The sequence below is a fragment of the Bos mutus genome, chromosome 13, assembly GCF_027580195.1.
Source record: "Bos mutus isolate GX-2022 chromosome 13, NWIPB_WYAK_1.1, whole genome shotgun sequence".
NCBI classification, from domain to species: domain Eukaryota; kingdom Metazoa; phylum Chordata; class Mammalia; order Artiodactyla; family Bovidae; genus Bos; species Bos mutus.
In genome coordinates, this window is record NC_091629.1 from 6,802,161 (window position 1) to 6,815,812 (window position 13,652).

The following is a 13,652-nucleotide window of genomic DNA, read 5'->3' on the forward strand; positions in this document are numbered from 1 at the left end:
ATACCTATCAATCCTTTGAAACGCCCATAGAAGTAAGTAGGTGGAAGGGAGATGGTGGTGTACCAGAATGTTCACGTAGTTCTAAAAGAACTTTAGGGGGAAATCCTGTGTTGAAACCATTTTTCTAACACATTGTTATCAGCAGCCCCCAGACTTAGGGGTCCTCAGTCGCCAGCTCAGCGAACCGCGAGCGCTCGTGGGCAGCTGGGACCGCTCGCAGTGGCTTGGAGCAAGGTTCTCTCGGCCTTCCGCGACCGCACAAGAGTGGCCCTCGGCCCTCGCCGTACTCGGACTCTACCAACGCCGGCGCAGGAGGGGGGTGTTTTGTGGTCGCGGAAGAGGAATCCCGAGGCTGTGCCAGGAAAGCAGGGCCTCGGAGGACGGTTGTTTCATCGCTCGCGTGGCTCGCCCGCCCTTCTCCCCTGTCCGCTCCCCACTGCGCCGTTCCATCCGGGAGCTCTCCCGTGTTCCCGCGACGGCAGGTGAGCGCCCTGGCCCCCGGCCCCGGGCCTGCCCCCCCCGCTCCTCGGCCGTGGTGGCGGCCAGCGGGGAGGCGCCTGCGCGCAGTAATGGCAGCGCGGTGAGCAGGGACGGAGCTGACAGCCGCCGCCGCCCACCCTCCTCGCCGGGCACCGTCCTGCGCGCCCTCGGACTGTCTCCCTCCCCTGCTCCCTGCCCCGCGTCCCGCCTCTGCAGCAGGTAACCCGCTGAAGGCCCGGAGCCAGCTGCGGGCTCCGGGAAACTTCCTCTCCCGGTTAGTGGGTGGCGGGGCTGGGGCGGGGAGAGGAGTTGGGGGCGCGGAGGGGGAGGGGAGGCATGGGGGGAGGCCGGGGACCGGGTGTCCCGAGGGTGACCCCGGCTCCAGGAGCGCCGGCCCCGGAGCCTGGCCGCCCCCGGACTGGATCCCGGGCCTCCAGCCGGCCTTGGCCGCCCCTCCCTCGGCCCCATTTTGCTCCTAGGGAGGGAAGGTGCGAGTGCATGTTCTCTTTTATTTACGCGCTCACGCGGTTACACAGCTCTGTGTGTTTGCGGTGTGAGGGGTGGGGGGCGGGGGGCATCAATCTCTTACATCCTTACCACGAGTGTCTTCACTTTTGTTTTCGCAGACAGCGAAGATTGATAGCTCTGGGGAGGAGTGCCCTGCGTGCATGCTAGACCTGTCTCAACCCTTGGGGTCTGGTGAAATAAGATCCTTAGACTCTTAAGGGCACTTAGTTACACACCAGGGAGTCTGGACCATTCCCTACCACCCTGCAAATACGTGCATGTACAGAAAACATTTGTGAGTTGCAGACTGTTTTGTCGTTAAATCCTCTCCTTTCCCTAGGGAGTACTAATACCTAGTTGTAAGGGAGAACCTTGGAAGTTTACATTCTGATAATAAGATTAAAGACTATTAACATTCAAGACAGACTTTGGCTTCACAGTGTAAGCATCTTTGAACTAGACCAGTCCCAGATCTATACAGAGTAAGATAGGGGAAATAATCACTTAGTTCTGACTTACCACCGACTACATAATAGGCATTTAAGAACACTCAAAAGACTGCTCCCTCCTCTTTACTATCTCACGTTTCTTTCCAAGGCAGACAATTGAACAGATTGTTTATATTTTGCCTCTTTTGCCCAAATACGGTGCTGGAAGACCCTTCCGAAAGAGTCGGAGATGAAATAGCAGATGTACACGGTGTTCTCAGTTACTCTTCCCTACCCCAGATACTGTTTATAAGTTGGAAGGACATCTGTACATAGTATGTGAAAAATACCCTTTCAATGTCTGAATGCTCACATGCATCTGAAATACTTTTACTTCACTCTCCAGCCTCTGGTGATTTTTAAGTGTTTTCTGTGGCAAGGTAGTTTATTCATGTTTTTTTATCTTCACCAGTGTGTCACTAAATGGAATGTTGTAGGCCTTCTTCAAAGTCCGTATTGCCTTGCCTTTGTCAGTTCACTATTTGTTAAGCACCTGGTTTGTATGACAAGCATTACCTGAGGCCTTCGGGATACAGCCATAAACAGGACATGTGAAATTTCTGCCCTCCTGGAGCTTCAGTTCTGGGAGGTAAGGGAAAGTCAGAAAGTAAGAAATAGAAGAAGTTTCAGCCAATCCTAAGTGCTATAAAAGAAGTAAAATAGGAAGTCGTGGTAGTGACGAGGAGAGACTGCTTCAGATGCTGTGGTCAGGAAAGACCTGTCTGAGGAGACTTTTGACCTGATATCTGAAAAGTGGGAAGGATATGGCCTCTGGAAGTCTGAGGAAACAGCAGATGGATATGTCCAAAGGTAGTTTCAAGCTTAGGGTCAGCAAACTGAAAGCAACCCACTGAAGTTGGGCTGAGACCCTCATGAGAAAGAAAAGTTTAGGTGGTAGCCATGGGTCAGGTCATGTGAGGTCTGTTATCAGAGGAGTTTGTTTGGCTTTTATTCTTAAGGAACATTGAAAAGCTGTTCCCTTTTTGTGAAGCTGGGAGTGAAGTGGGATATGGTCTGGTTTACAATCTGACTGTGAAGGAGATTGGATAAGAGGAAAGAAGCAGGGCTACTGGTGAGAAGGCTGGGGCAGATCTGAGTAGTGACCAGAGTCAAAGAAAAAAGATGCTGAGTTATATTTTGGAGTTGAAAGTAGTGATCTGGCCTGGTTCGGATGGGAACGCAGTTGGCTGGGTTGGGGGTGACTCCTGGGTTTGAGGCTTCACCTGGAACGTGGTGACGCCATGAATTGAGATGGTGAAGATGGGTGTAGGGTTGGATAGGACATTTGAAGTAGGACCTATTCAGTATTCATGTAGAGATGAGAAGCAGGCGGTTGGATACACAAGTCTGGAATTCAGTGGAGAGATTAGGGAGGCATTCATTCATTCAACAAGTATTTTTTAAGCCCCAGCTACCCACTCCAGTGTTCTTGCCTGGAGAATCCCAGGGACGGGGGAGCCTGGTGGGCTGCCATCTCAGGGGTCGCACAGAGTCCCTGAGCAACTGAAGTGACTTAGCAGCAGCAGCATGGACTAGGCAGTGGGGATACATCATAGTGAAAAAATAGACAAAAATCTCTGCCTTCATAGGATTTAACTTTTAGTCAGAGAAAGATGTGGGGAGTCATCTGACTTTATCTGTTGGTTATTATAATTATGTTAATTTTTATAAAGAATTAAAAAAAAAAACTCCTGTTTTGCTTCTTGTTATAATTATCTTTAGATACAAACTATATTCACGTGATTCAGAATTTGAAATGTTTGATGGAATATAGAATGAGAGTCTCTATTTCTTGTCCCAACATATTTGAGGCCAAATATTTTGACGGTCTCTCAACACATCTTTCCAAAGATAAATTTTGTGGACATGTAGACAAATGTGTGTAGGTTTCTTCTCCCCACTTGGCAAAAATGGTAGCATACTTGCTTTGATTTGACACCTTGTATTTTTTAGAGTATTAAATAGTATTAAAAAGGTTATGAAGCAGTATGAGGCCATCTGAAATAAGAAAGTACAGAAGAAGAGGAGATGGTCCTGGGGCACCGCAGCAGTTTCTGATTTGGTCCCTATCTTCTGTGAGTTTAGGACCTGCAGATATGGAGTTTAGTTTAAAGAGCTGTTTTGGTGAGGCTTTTTTTTTTTTTTTAACAAAAGTGTGCACTGTTTCTTGTGTGTTTCATCTTTCTTATCTGCCTGTTTTCTTTATGTGCTAGAAAAATGTTTGATTATGATCGAAAGCAGCATTTCCGTGAATGTACTGTCAGTTAAATTCAAGTAAGTTGATAAAAAGACCAGCATTGAATCTTAATGTTTTGAGGAAGTTTAGCTAATGTTAAAGCTTGGAAAAACAAGCAGAAATTTGGAATGTTTTCATGAGACAAAAGTTATTGCTACTTGAGATGTATGACTGAATTCTCTCTCAGTAATCAGTTAATAATCAGACTCTCTGTTCAGGGTTATCTGGCCCTTTGCCTGGGTTTGAATCTTAACAGTCAAGTTTCTGTTGCGTTGCAGATGTTAGCATAATTCTTATGTTACCATCTTTAGGAATACAGACCGTCCCCAATTTACAATGATTTGCCTTAACAATTTTTCAGCTTTATGGTGGTACAAAAGCAATATGCATTCAGTAGAACCCTATTTTGAATTTTGATCTTTTCTTGGTCTAGCAGTATGGAGTATGATAGTCTTGTGATGCTGGGCAGTGGCAGTGAGCCTCAGCTCCCAGAAAGCCAAGCGGTCATGAGAGGGAACAACCAGTATACTTAACAGTCATCCTGCACATGGACAACCGTTTTGTTTTTCATCAATGTAGTAGTCACAAAATTACATGAGGCAGTCAACATGTTATTCAAAGTAGGCTTTCTGTTAGATGATTTGCCCAACCATGGGCTCATGTAGGCGTCCTGAGCACTTTGAAGGTAGGCTAGGCTAAGGTATGATGTTCGGTAGGTGAGGTGTATTAAATGCATCTTGACAATATTTGTAACTTTTGATGGATTTGGGGAGACGTAACCTGATCTTAAGTTGAAGAAGATCTATATAAGATTCAGACTATGTTACCACTTTGTATTTGGGAAGGCCTGTTGAAGATACTGGAACAGTGAAGTTCCTCTAAGTCTTAACAAGTTTTGAGACAGTGACTAGAGTTAAGGTCATGATATTAGCATCTGGTACAACTTTTGGAGTGCGGTTAATGTTAGCTTCCCCTGTTGATTGACCCAGAGGAGGGGAGATGAAATATTTTCTGTAAGTTGCTTAAGCTTAATTTTTTTTGAAAAATTAAAAAACTCAGACTCATTGTGTTCCCTACTGAATTTAATACTATTTTTTATATTGCTTGACATTTTGATTTTCACTTAGCTGTCTTTAGCCAGACACTTTCTATGTAAATTGATCTACCTCTTTGGTTTCTTTTTTTTTTCTTGAGATTGTTCTGGATTTATGAACTGTTTTGTTCAGTTTGATTTTATTTATGTTATTGTTACCTCCCTTTTTTCTTTTTCGTCTGAGATAAGTAAGTATTTAGTTTCTAGGTTGGGGAAATATCTTTAAAAATACTTAGTTTTTCTTTTTTGCAGCATTAGTAGTAATACTATGAAATATGTATGCTTAGGCAATGGCACCCCACTCCAGTACTCTTGCCTGGAAAATCCCATGGGCGGAGGAGCCTGGTAGGCTGCAGTCCATGGGGTTGCTAAGAGTCAGACACGACTGAGCGACTTCACTTTCACCTTTCACTTTCATGCATTGGAGAAGGAAATGGCAACCCACTCCAGTGTTCTTGCCTGGAGAATCCCAGGGACGGGGGAGCCTGGTGGGCTGCCGTCTATGGGGTCGCACGGAGTTGGACATGACTGAAGTGACTTGGCAGTAGCAGTGTATTAAGCTTACTTAAACTCTGTAAATGTTAATGTTCTATTTGAAGATTTTAGTTATCCAGAGAATTTTCACTTATGTACTTTAACAGTGTAAATGTTACTGTTGTTATTTAATCATTGAATTATAGCCTGACTGATGAAAAATTCTGACACATATACAGTCAGGTTAGTAGTTTATCATCTTTATTTCTCTTATCAGCTGTAAGCTTCTTGAAGGCAACATCTTTAATACCTGGTAGAGGTCTGAGTATTGTGAATACTTAATAAATATCTATTAACTCAATGACTTAAGTCTTGTTCTAATGTAGGTTGCTTTTCAAATAATGAAATATTAGATTTACCATGTGTAAATATTTCTTGAATTTCTCAGTTTTGCTTTACTTCAGTTGACGGAAAGTACAGGATACTTACATTTTTATTTTATTTTATTTTTGTTTCTTTTTTGTTGATTTGGCTGCACCACGTAGCAAGTGGGATTTTAGTTCCCCAACCAGGGATCAAACGCATGGCCCCTGCAGCGGAAGCGCTGAGTCTCAGGCAAGCTCTGGACTGCCAGGGAAGTCCCCTAAATTTAAATGTTGAAATAATTTCAGACTGTACAGAGAAGTTGCACAAATGGTACAGAAAGCTCAGGTATACCTTTCCCTAGATTTCCTTAGTGCCAACAGCTATATAACCAGGGCACAATGAGCAAAACGAGGAAAATTAACATTGGTACCATGCTGTTAATTAAACTACAGACCTTTATGTGAATCCCACTAGTTTTTCCTGTAATGTCCTTTACCTTTTCAAGATTCAGTTCAGGATCAGACACAGCATTTAGCATCTGTCTCCCTGCTGCTGCTGCTGCTAAGTCACTTCAGTCGTGTCCGACTCTGTGTGACCCCATAGATGGCAGCCTACCAGGCTCCGCCGTCCCTGGGATTCTCCAGGCAAGAACACTGGAGTGGGTTGCCATTTCCTTCTCCAATGCATGAAAGTTAAAAGTGAAAGTGAAGTCGATCAGTCGTGTCCGACTCTTAGCGACCCCATGGACTGCAGCCTACCAGGCTCCTCCACCCATGGGATTTTCAAGGCAAGAATACTGGAGTGGGGTGCCATTGCCTTCTCTGATCTGTCTCCCAAGTCTCTTCTAATCTGTGATGATCTTTTCTTGTTTTCCATCATCTTCATGCTTGCAATGAATGGTCAGTTTATTTTGTAGAATGACTCAATTTGGGTTTCTCTGATGGTTTCTCATAGTTAGATTGAGGTGGTACATCACCATTGAGGTGGTACATCACAAGAATTGATGCTGAGTCTACAGCGTATCATATTGCAGGATACAGGATGTCAGTATATTGTATTAGAGGTGATGTTAGCTCTCATTAAGGTCATGTCTGTTAAATTTCTTTGCTTGTAGAAGTTACTATTTTTTCTCTTTGTAATTGCTGGATATATGGGGGGAGATTCTTTGAAACTATGCAGAAATCCTGTTCTCAAATTTTTGTCCTTTCATTTCAGCATTCTTTGGTAGTTCTTGCTTATAACAATAATTACAGCAGTGTTCACCTGATGGCAATTTTGTATTTTTCTCATTTCCTTCTACACTTATTAATTGGAATCCTTCTATAAGGGAGAACTGTCTCGTCTCCATATTTGTATCCATGTTGAGTCAGAGATACTTGTTTTACTCTATGGTTTATAATTTAATTTTATCTTTATTTAATCAGTCAGATTGTTCTTCTATGGCTTTCAAGTTTGCTCTTTGTCTTTTTAACATCCTCCAGCCTCTTTAAGAACGCACTTTCTGTTTTCTGACATCTTAACATGTCCAGACTCATTATATTGCCCCTGCTGCAGCCCTGGAACCAATCACTTCTCCAGTGAGCTCTAGTTCCTTCTCTTGGAGAATGGTTTTTAGAAACCAAGATCTAGATGTTATGTGTGCTAATTGCCATTGGGTGTCATTGCTCCTAGGCCCTCTCAGTGAACGGAGCTAGAAATACATATATGAATACTAATCCATGCATACACAACATCTGTTTATTTCTATATCTTTCATCTCTCTCTCTGTGTTAAAAACCATGCTGATAACTCTCATTCCAGTCAAACACTATAGGATTTACACTTGCTGTCCCTTTTTATTTATAACTGCTGTTTTCTGATAGAAATAGAGCATACTTTTCCAATAGTCATAATAATGGTTTGAAGTTACCAAAGTGAGTCCAAGGTTTTTAGATAATGTGACTTAATTTAGCTCTCAGGATAACAAAAATTGCAAGTCATTGGGTTGTTAAAAAGGATAACTAGAGTATAATTCGAGTAATCCTTTTTAATATTTGGATAGATGGTCAGGACTAGAAAGAAAATTCAGTCTTAATGTTTATTTGTGAAAAGGCTTATTGGTCACAGCTTTGTCTTACCTGTGCGCCAGAGTGGGTGGGCTTGCCTACTCATGAGAAACTCAGATTAATTCAAGTTCTCTAACTCATCCTTGAAACATCTGTAAGAATTTTTTTAAGGCTAGTTGGAGTCTTAAATTCCTGCCTGGCTTATTAAAATTGGAAAAAAGTGAGCAAGTAAGTGAAAAAGACATAAAGCTTCATTGAGATAGGAGCCATGGAAAGAAATACTGTTTGTAGACATGTGGGAGAGTCTCAAGTCATGGAGGAGAAAGGTCTTTAATTCTGGTCAAGTTGACTTTAGTTTGGAACCATATTCTTCTATAATTTTTTTGTTGTATTATAAATATATTCCGTACTTCCTACTGTCCCCCTTCCTAAGGTTTTCTTCCTGCACTATACATTTTGCCAATTGAAGTTACAGACCACTGTGTTTCTCTTGACTTTTTTCACCAGTGTCTGCCTTTTTAAAAAAACACACTACTAGAAATTCTTTTTATTTTTAATTAAAAAAATATTTATTTATTTGGCTGCACCAGATCTTAGTTGCGGCATGTATAATCTCTAGTTGTTGCCTGTGAACTGTTAGTTACAGCATATGGGATCTAGTTCCCTGACCAGGAATTGAGCCTGGATCCCCTGCACTGGGAGCATGGACTCTTAGCCACTGGACCACCAGGGAGGTCCCCTAGAAATTCTTAAGTAAGCAAGTCACATGATGGAAATGACATCTGTGGTGTGGAGCTGTGTGTCAAGCCTTATTGCAACAGTAAACATTTACCCTGAGCCTGCAGTTAACAAAGATACCTCTTGGCTGTAGCTCATGGGCCACACATTCAGTGCAGTAAGATGAAAGAGTTTAGATGCATGCTTGGAGCTTATCTTCATATGAAATCACGATAACTTTTGGTCAGTGTATACCAGAGGTAGTCTTAGAAATGGAAAATATTGAAGAATTAATAACGCTCTTTGATTAGGTATTAAATATTTTCCTTATTTTGTGTATTTAGGCTATAACCTGCTCAATAAGCCCCCTGGATGTCATTTTAAAAATTTACTAGGGTATATTGACTTACCTGAAATTTATTAGGCCCCAGTATTCTTTTGATCAATGCAAAGAAATAGAGGAAAACAACAGAATGGGAAAGACTAGAGATCTCAAGAAAATTAGAGATACCAAGGGAACATTTCATGCAAAGATGGGCTCAATAAAGGATAGAAATGGTATGGACCTAACAGAAGCAGAAGATACTAAGAAGAGGTGGCAAGAATACACAGAAGAACTATACAAAAAAGATCTTCATGACCCAGATAATCACGATGGTATGATCACTCATCTAGACCCAGACATCCTGGAATGTGAAGTCAAGTGGGCCTTAGAAAGCATCACTACGAAAAAAGCTAGTGGAGGTGATGGAATTCCAGTTGAGCTATTTCAAATCCTAAAAGATGATGCTGTGAAAGTGCTACACTCAATATGCCAGCAAATTTGGAAAACTCAGCAGTCCTGAGGGAAAACTCAGGACTGGAAAAGGTCTGTTTTCATTCCAATCCCAAAGAAAGGTAATGCCAAAGAATGCTCAAACTACTGCACAGTTGGACTCATCTCACATGCTAGTAAAGTAATGCTCAAAATTCTCCAAGCCGGGCTTCAGCAGTACATGAACCTGAACTTTCAGATGGTTATGCTGGTTTTAGAAAAGGTAGAGGAACCAGAGATCAAACTGCCAACATCCGCTGGATCATTGAAAAAGCAAGAGAGTTCCAGAAAAACATCTATTTCTGCATTATTGACTATGCCAAAGCCTTTGACTGTGTGGATCACAATAAACTGTGGAAAATTCTTCAAGAGATGGGAATACCAGACCACCTGACCTGCCTCTTGAGAAACCTATATGCAGGTCAGGAAACAACAGTTAGAACTGGACATAGAACAACAGATTTTCCAAATAGGAAAAGGAGTACGTCAAGGCTGTACATTGTCACCTTGCTTATTTAACTTCTATGCAGAGTACATCATGAGAAACACTGGGCTGGAAGAAGCACAAGCTGGAATCAAGATTGCCGGCAGAAATATCAATAACCTCAGATGTGCAGATGACACCACCCTTATGGCAGAAAGTGAAGAGGAACTAAAGAGCCTCTTGATGAAAGTGAAAGAGGAGAGTGAAAAAGTTGGCTTAAAGCTCAACATTCAGAAAACGAAGATCATGGCATCTGGTCCCATCACTTCATGGGAAATAGATGGGGAAACAGTGGACACCGTGTCAGACTTTATTTTTTGGGGCTCCAAAATCACTGCAGATGGTGATTGCAGCCATGAAATTAAAAGAAATTACTCCTTGGAAGGAAGGTTATGACCAACCTATGCTATACTAACTCACTTCAGTCGTGTCCAACTCTGTGCGACTCCATAGATGGCAGCCCACCAGGCTCCCCTGTCCCTGGGATTCTCCAAGCAAGAACATTGGAGTGGGTTGCCATTTCCTTCTCCAGTGCATGAAAGTGAAAAGTGAAAGTGAAGTTGCTCAGTAGTGTCCGACTCTTAGCGACCCCATGGACTGCAGCCTACCAGGCTCCTCCGTCCATGGGATTTTCCAGGCAAGAGTACTGGAGTGGGGTGCCATTGCCTTCTCCGTGACCAACTTAAATAGCATATTAAAAAGCAGAGACATTACTTTGCCAACACAGGTCCATCTAGTCAAGACTATGGTTTTTCCAGTGGTCATGTATGGATATGAGAGTCGGACTATGAAGAGAAGTGAAAGTGAAGTCGCTCAGTCATGTCTGACTCTTTCAGACCCCATGGACTGAGCCTACCAGGCTCCTCCCTCCATGGGATTCTCCAGGCAAGAGTACTAGAGTGGGTTGCCATTTCCTTCTCCAGGGGATCTTCCCGACTCAGGGATCGAACCCGGGTCTCCTGAATTCCAGGCAGATGTGTTAAGCTCTGAGCCACCAGGGAAGCCCCACTGTGAAGAAAGGTGAGTGCCAAAGTATTGATGCTTATGAAATGTGGTGTTGGAGAAGACTCTTGAGAGTCCCTTGGACTGCAAGGAGATCCATCCAGTCTATTCTAAAGGAGATCAGTCCTGGGTGTTCATTGGAAGGACTGATGCTAAAGCTGAAACTTCGATACTTTGGCCACCTCATGCGAAGAGTTGACTCATTGGAAAAGACTCTGATGCTGGGAGGGATTGGGGGCAGGAGGAGAAGGGGACAACAGAGGATGAGATGGCTGGATGGCATCACCGACTTGATGAACATGAGTCTGAGTAAACTCCAGGAGTTGGTGATGGACAGGGAGGCCTGGCGTGCTGCGATTCATGGGGTTGCAGAGTCGGACATGACTGAGTGACTGAACTGAACTGATTCTTTTGATAATTTTTGGAATGCCAGAGTTTTATTGCTGGGAATGATCAGTACTGAAATAAAAAGTTAAATTTGATAGGTTTTTTGTTTTATTTATTTTTAATTTTTTTTTTTACTAAAAAAGACATTAAGTGTTTAGCCATTTACATTGTTGATAATTATACTTTTGGAAGGCAACTGAAATGTTTATCAGTAATTAAGCTGAAGTCATACTGATCATTATGTTGAACATGGTTTTACATTTTGCTAAAATAGTTTGTGCTTCAAATAAAATATTTAATTATGTACCAGCATCAGTTCTGTTCTTAAAATGAATGTTTTGAGATGCTGTTACTGCTTTACCTGCTGAAGTGTAATTATCCAGATCACTTCTTTGTATGAAAAATGTCTGATTGAAAAACAGTATCACTCCATATTAAAATCCATCTGATGTTGGCAAAATTATATCTTTTGTATTTCTGCTATTGCTGGCAACTTTGTTTTCTTTAAAACATTGTTGGAGTGGGAGTTTTGTCAGGCTGTGTTAACATATCATAACACATTGTCAGGCTGTGTTAACACTTTGGGCCGGTACCATGTTGCTTCAGAGCTCTTTCAGCATCTGTACCTCAAAGTTAAGATTCTCGGGAGAAAGGAAATGTTAGTGTGTTCGTGCATAATCAGTTGCTCAGTCATGTCCAACTCTTCTGTGAGTCCGTGGACCCACCAGGCTTCTCTGTCCATGGGATTCTCCAGGCAAGATTACTGGAGTGGGTTGCTATTCCTTCTCCAGGGGCTCTCTTTTAGTGTTCTGGGGAGTGAGGTAGGTGTGTGAAGAGAAAAACTGAAAAGGAAAAGAGATTTTAGAACATTGCTATCAGAAATCTAGATAATTTATCAACTTGATTTTTGTCTTTAGCTTGGGTTACCTAGCTATTCTCTTAGAACTAGTAACTGATTAGAAAATGTTTGTTGTCAGAAAACTAGTCAAGTATCTGTCCTGAGTCTCTGACAATCAGTGATTTGATGTATGTTTTTGTATTTTTGACTTTTTCAGCAACCATTACAATATGTAGCTTAATGAACATGTCTGCTTTCACTTGGCATAATGCTTTTGAGAATCATCTGTTGTTGTCCACATATCAGTGATTTGTCCAACTTTAATACTGAATAGTATACTGTTGTGTGAATTCACCACATTTTGTTTTCCATCCACTAGTTGATGGGATATTTGGTTTGTGCGCTTTGGTAGTTATTAATAAAGGTGCTCTAAAAATTTGTGTTTAGGTTTTCCTGTGAATGTATGTCTTCATTTCTCCTGTGTAAATACCCAGACATGGAGTTGCTGGATCCCATGGAAAGTATATGCTTAACTTTAATAGAAACTGTCTAAGTGGTTATTAGGCAGCTTGTCACTGTTTAGTATGTTAGCTGTGGGCTTGTCTTATATGACCTTTATTATGTTGAGGTACATTCCCTCTATGCCCACTTTGTTGAGAGCTTTTGTCATAAATGAATGTTGAATTTTGACAGATGCTTTTTCTACATCTGTTGAGATCATCATGTGATTTTTCATTCTTCATTGTATTAATGTCATTGATCTGTGGATGTTGAACCTTGTATCCCTGGAATATATCACAGTTGATCATGGTGTATCAGTCCTTTTAATGTGTTGTTGAATTTGGCTTGCTAAATTTTTTTTTTTTTGCAGATGTTTGCATCTGTGTTCATCAGGAATATTGGCCTTTAGCTTTCTTTTCTTTTTGGTGTGTGTGTATTTATTTTGATACCCATTTTGTTTATTTATTTATTTTAAAAACTTTGTATTTTATATTGAGGTATAGCTGATAACAAATATAAAAGTTTTAGGTGAACAGTGAAGGGACTCAGCCATACATACATATGTATCTAGATTTTCTTTTCTTGTGGTGTCCTTTGGTAATCATGGTAATGCTGGCCTTGTAACATAAGTTTGGAAGTATCCTTCCGTCTTTTTTTTCTTGGAAAGAACCCTCCTGGAGCCCTTTGTTCTGTGTCTGTATAGACGGGTTGTTTTTAAAATCTGTCAAGCTTCTGTGCTGAAAAATTCCTGTTCCTCTCTTCTGTGTTAGATCCCTCTGTTTTGGGATCCCAAGTCTTTCTTGGTTTGTTAATTTCCTCCTTATAGAGGATATCTTCCAATAGATTCCTGAGTAAAATGATTTCATGTACATTATTTGATACCACTCTGGATAGAGAACTCTAGGTGATTAGTCATCTTCCCCTGAGCATTTTGAAAGCATTGCTTTATATTACCTCCAGCATCCAGTGTTGCAATTGTAAATCTATATATAATTTATAGTCTGTTGTGACTTTTTTCTTTTCTGAAAAATTATAAACTCCTTTCTTTATCCTCAGTGGTTTAGTATGCCAAAAAGTGGTGCCTTGTTATTTTTAAAATCAAATATTCTGGGTACTCAACATGTCCTTCTAAGTTGGAAAACTAATGTTCATTAGTTCTGCAGTATTTTTTCTTTAATAATTACCTCTCATTCTGATTTTCTAGAATGCATATTAATTGA

At 41.4% G+C, this 13,652-nt stretch overlaps 1 protein-coding gene across 4 annotated transcripts in view; it reads left to right on the forward strand.

Annotated features, from left to right (window-relative positions):
* Window positions 1–340: 340 nt before the first annotated feature.
* Window positions 341–13,652, forward strand: part of CUL2 (cullin 2) — a 71,461-nt gene continuing 58,149 nt past the window's right edge. The window contains exons 1-2 of one of the 4 annotated variants that reach the window (XM_070380958.1): window positions 558–699; window positions 1,107–1,282. The gene's annotated coding sequence lies outside the window, so the exon portion shown is untranslated. Of the gene's footprint in view, window positions 483–541; window positions 755–1,106; window positions 1,283–13,652 lie in introns of those variants that run through there. The other 3 variants (XM_070380957.1, XM_070380955.1, XM_070380956.1) reach the window with 3 other exon arrangements.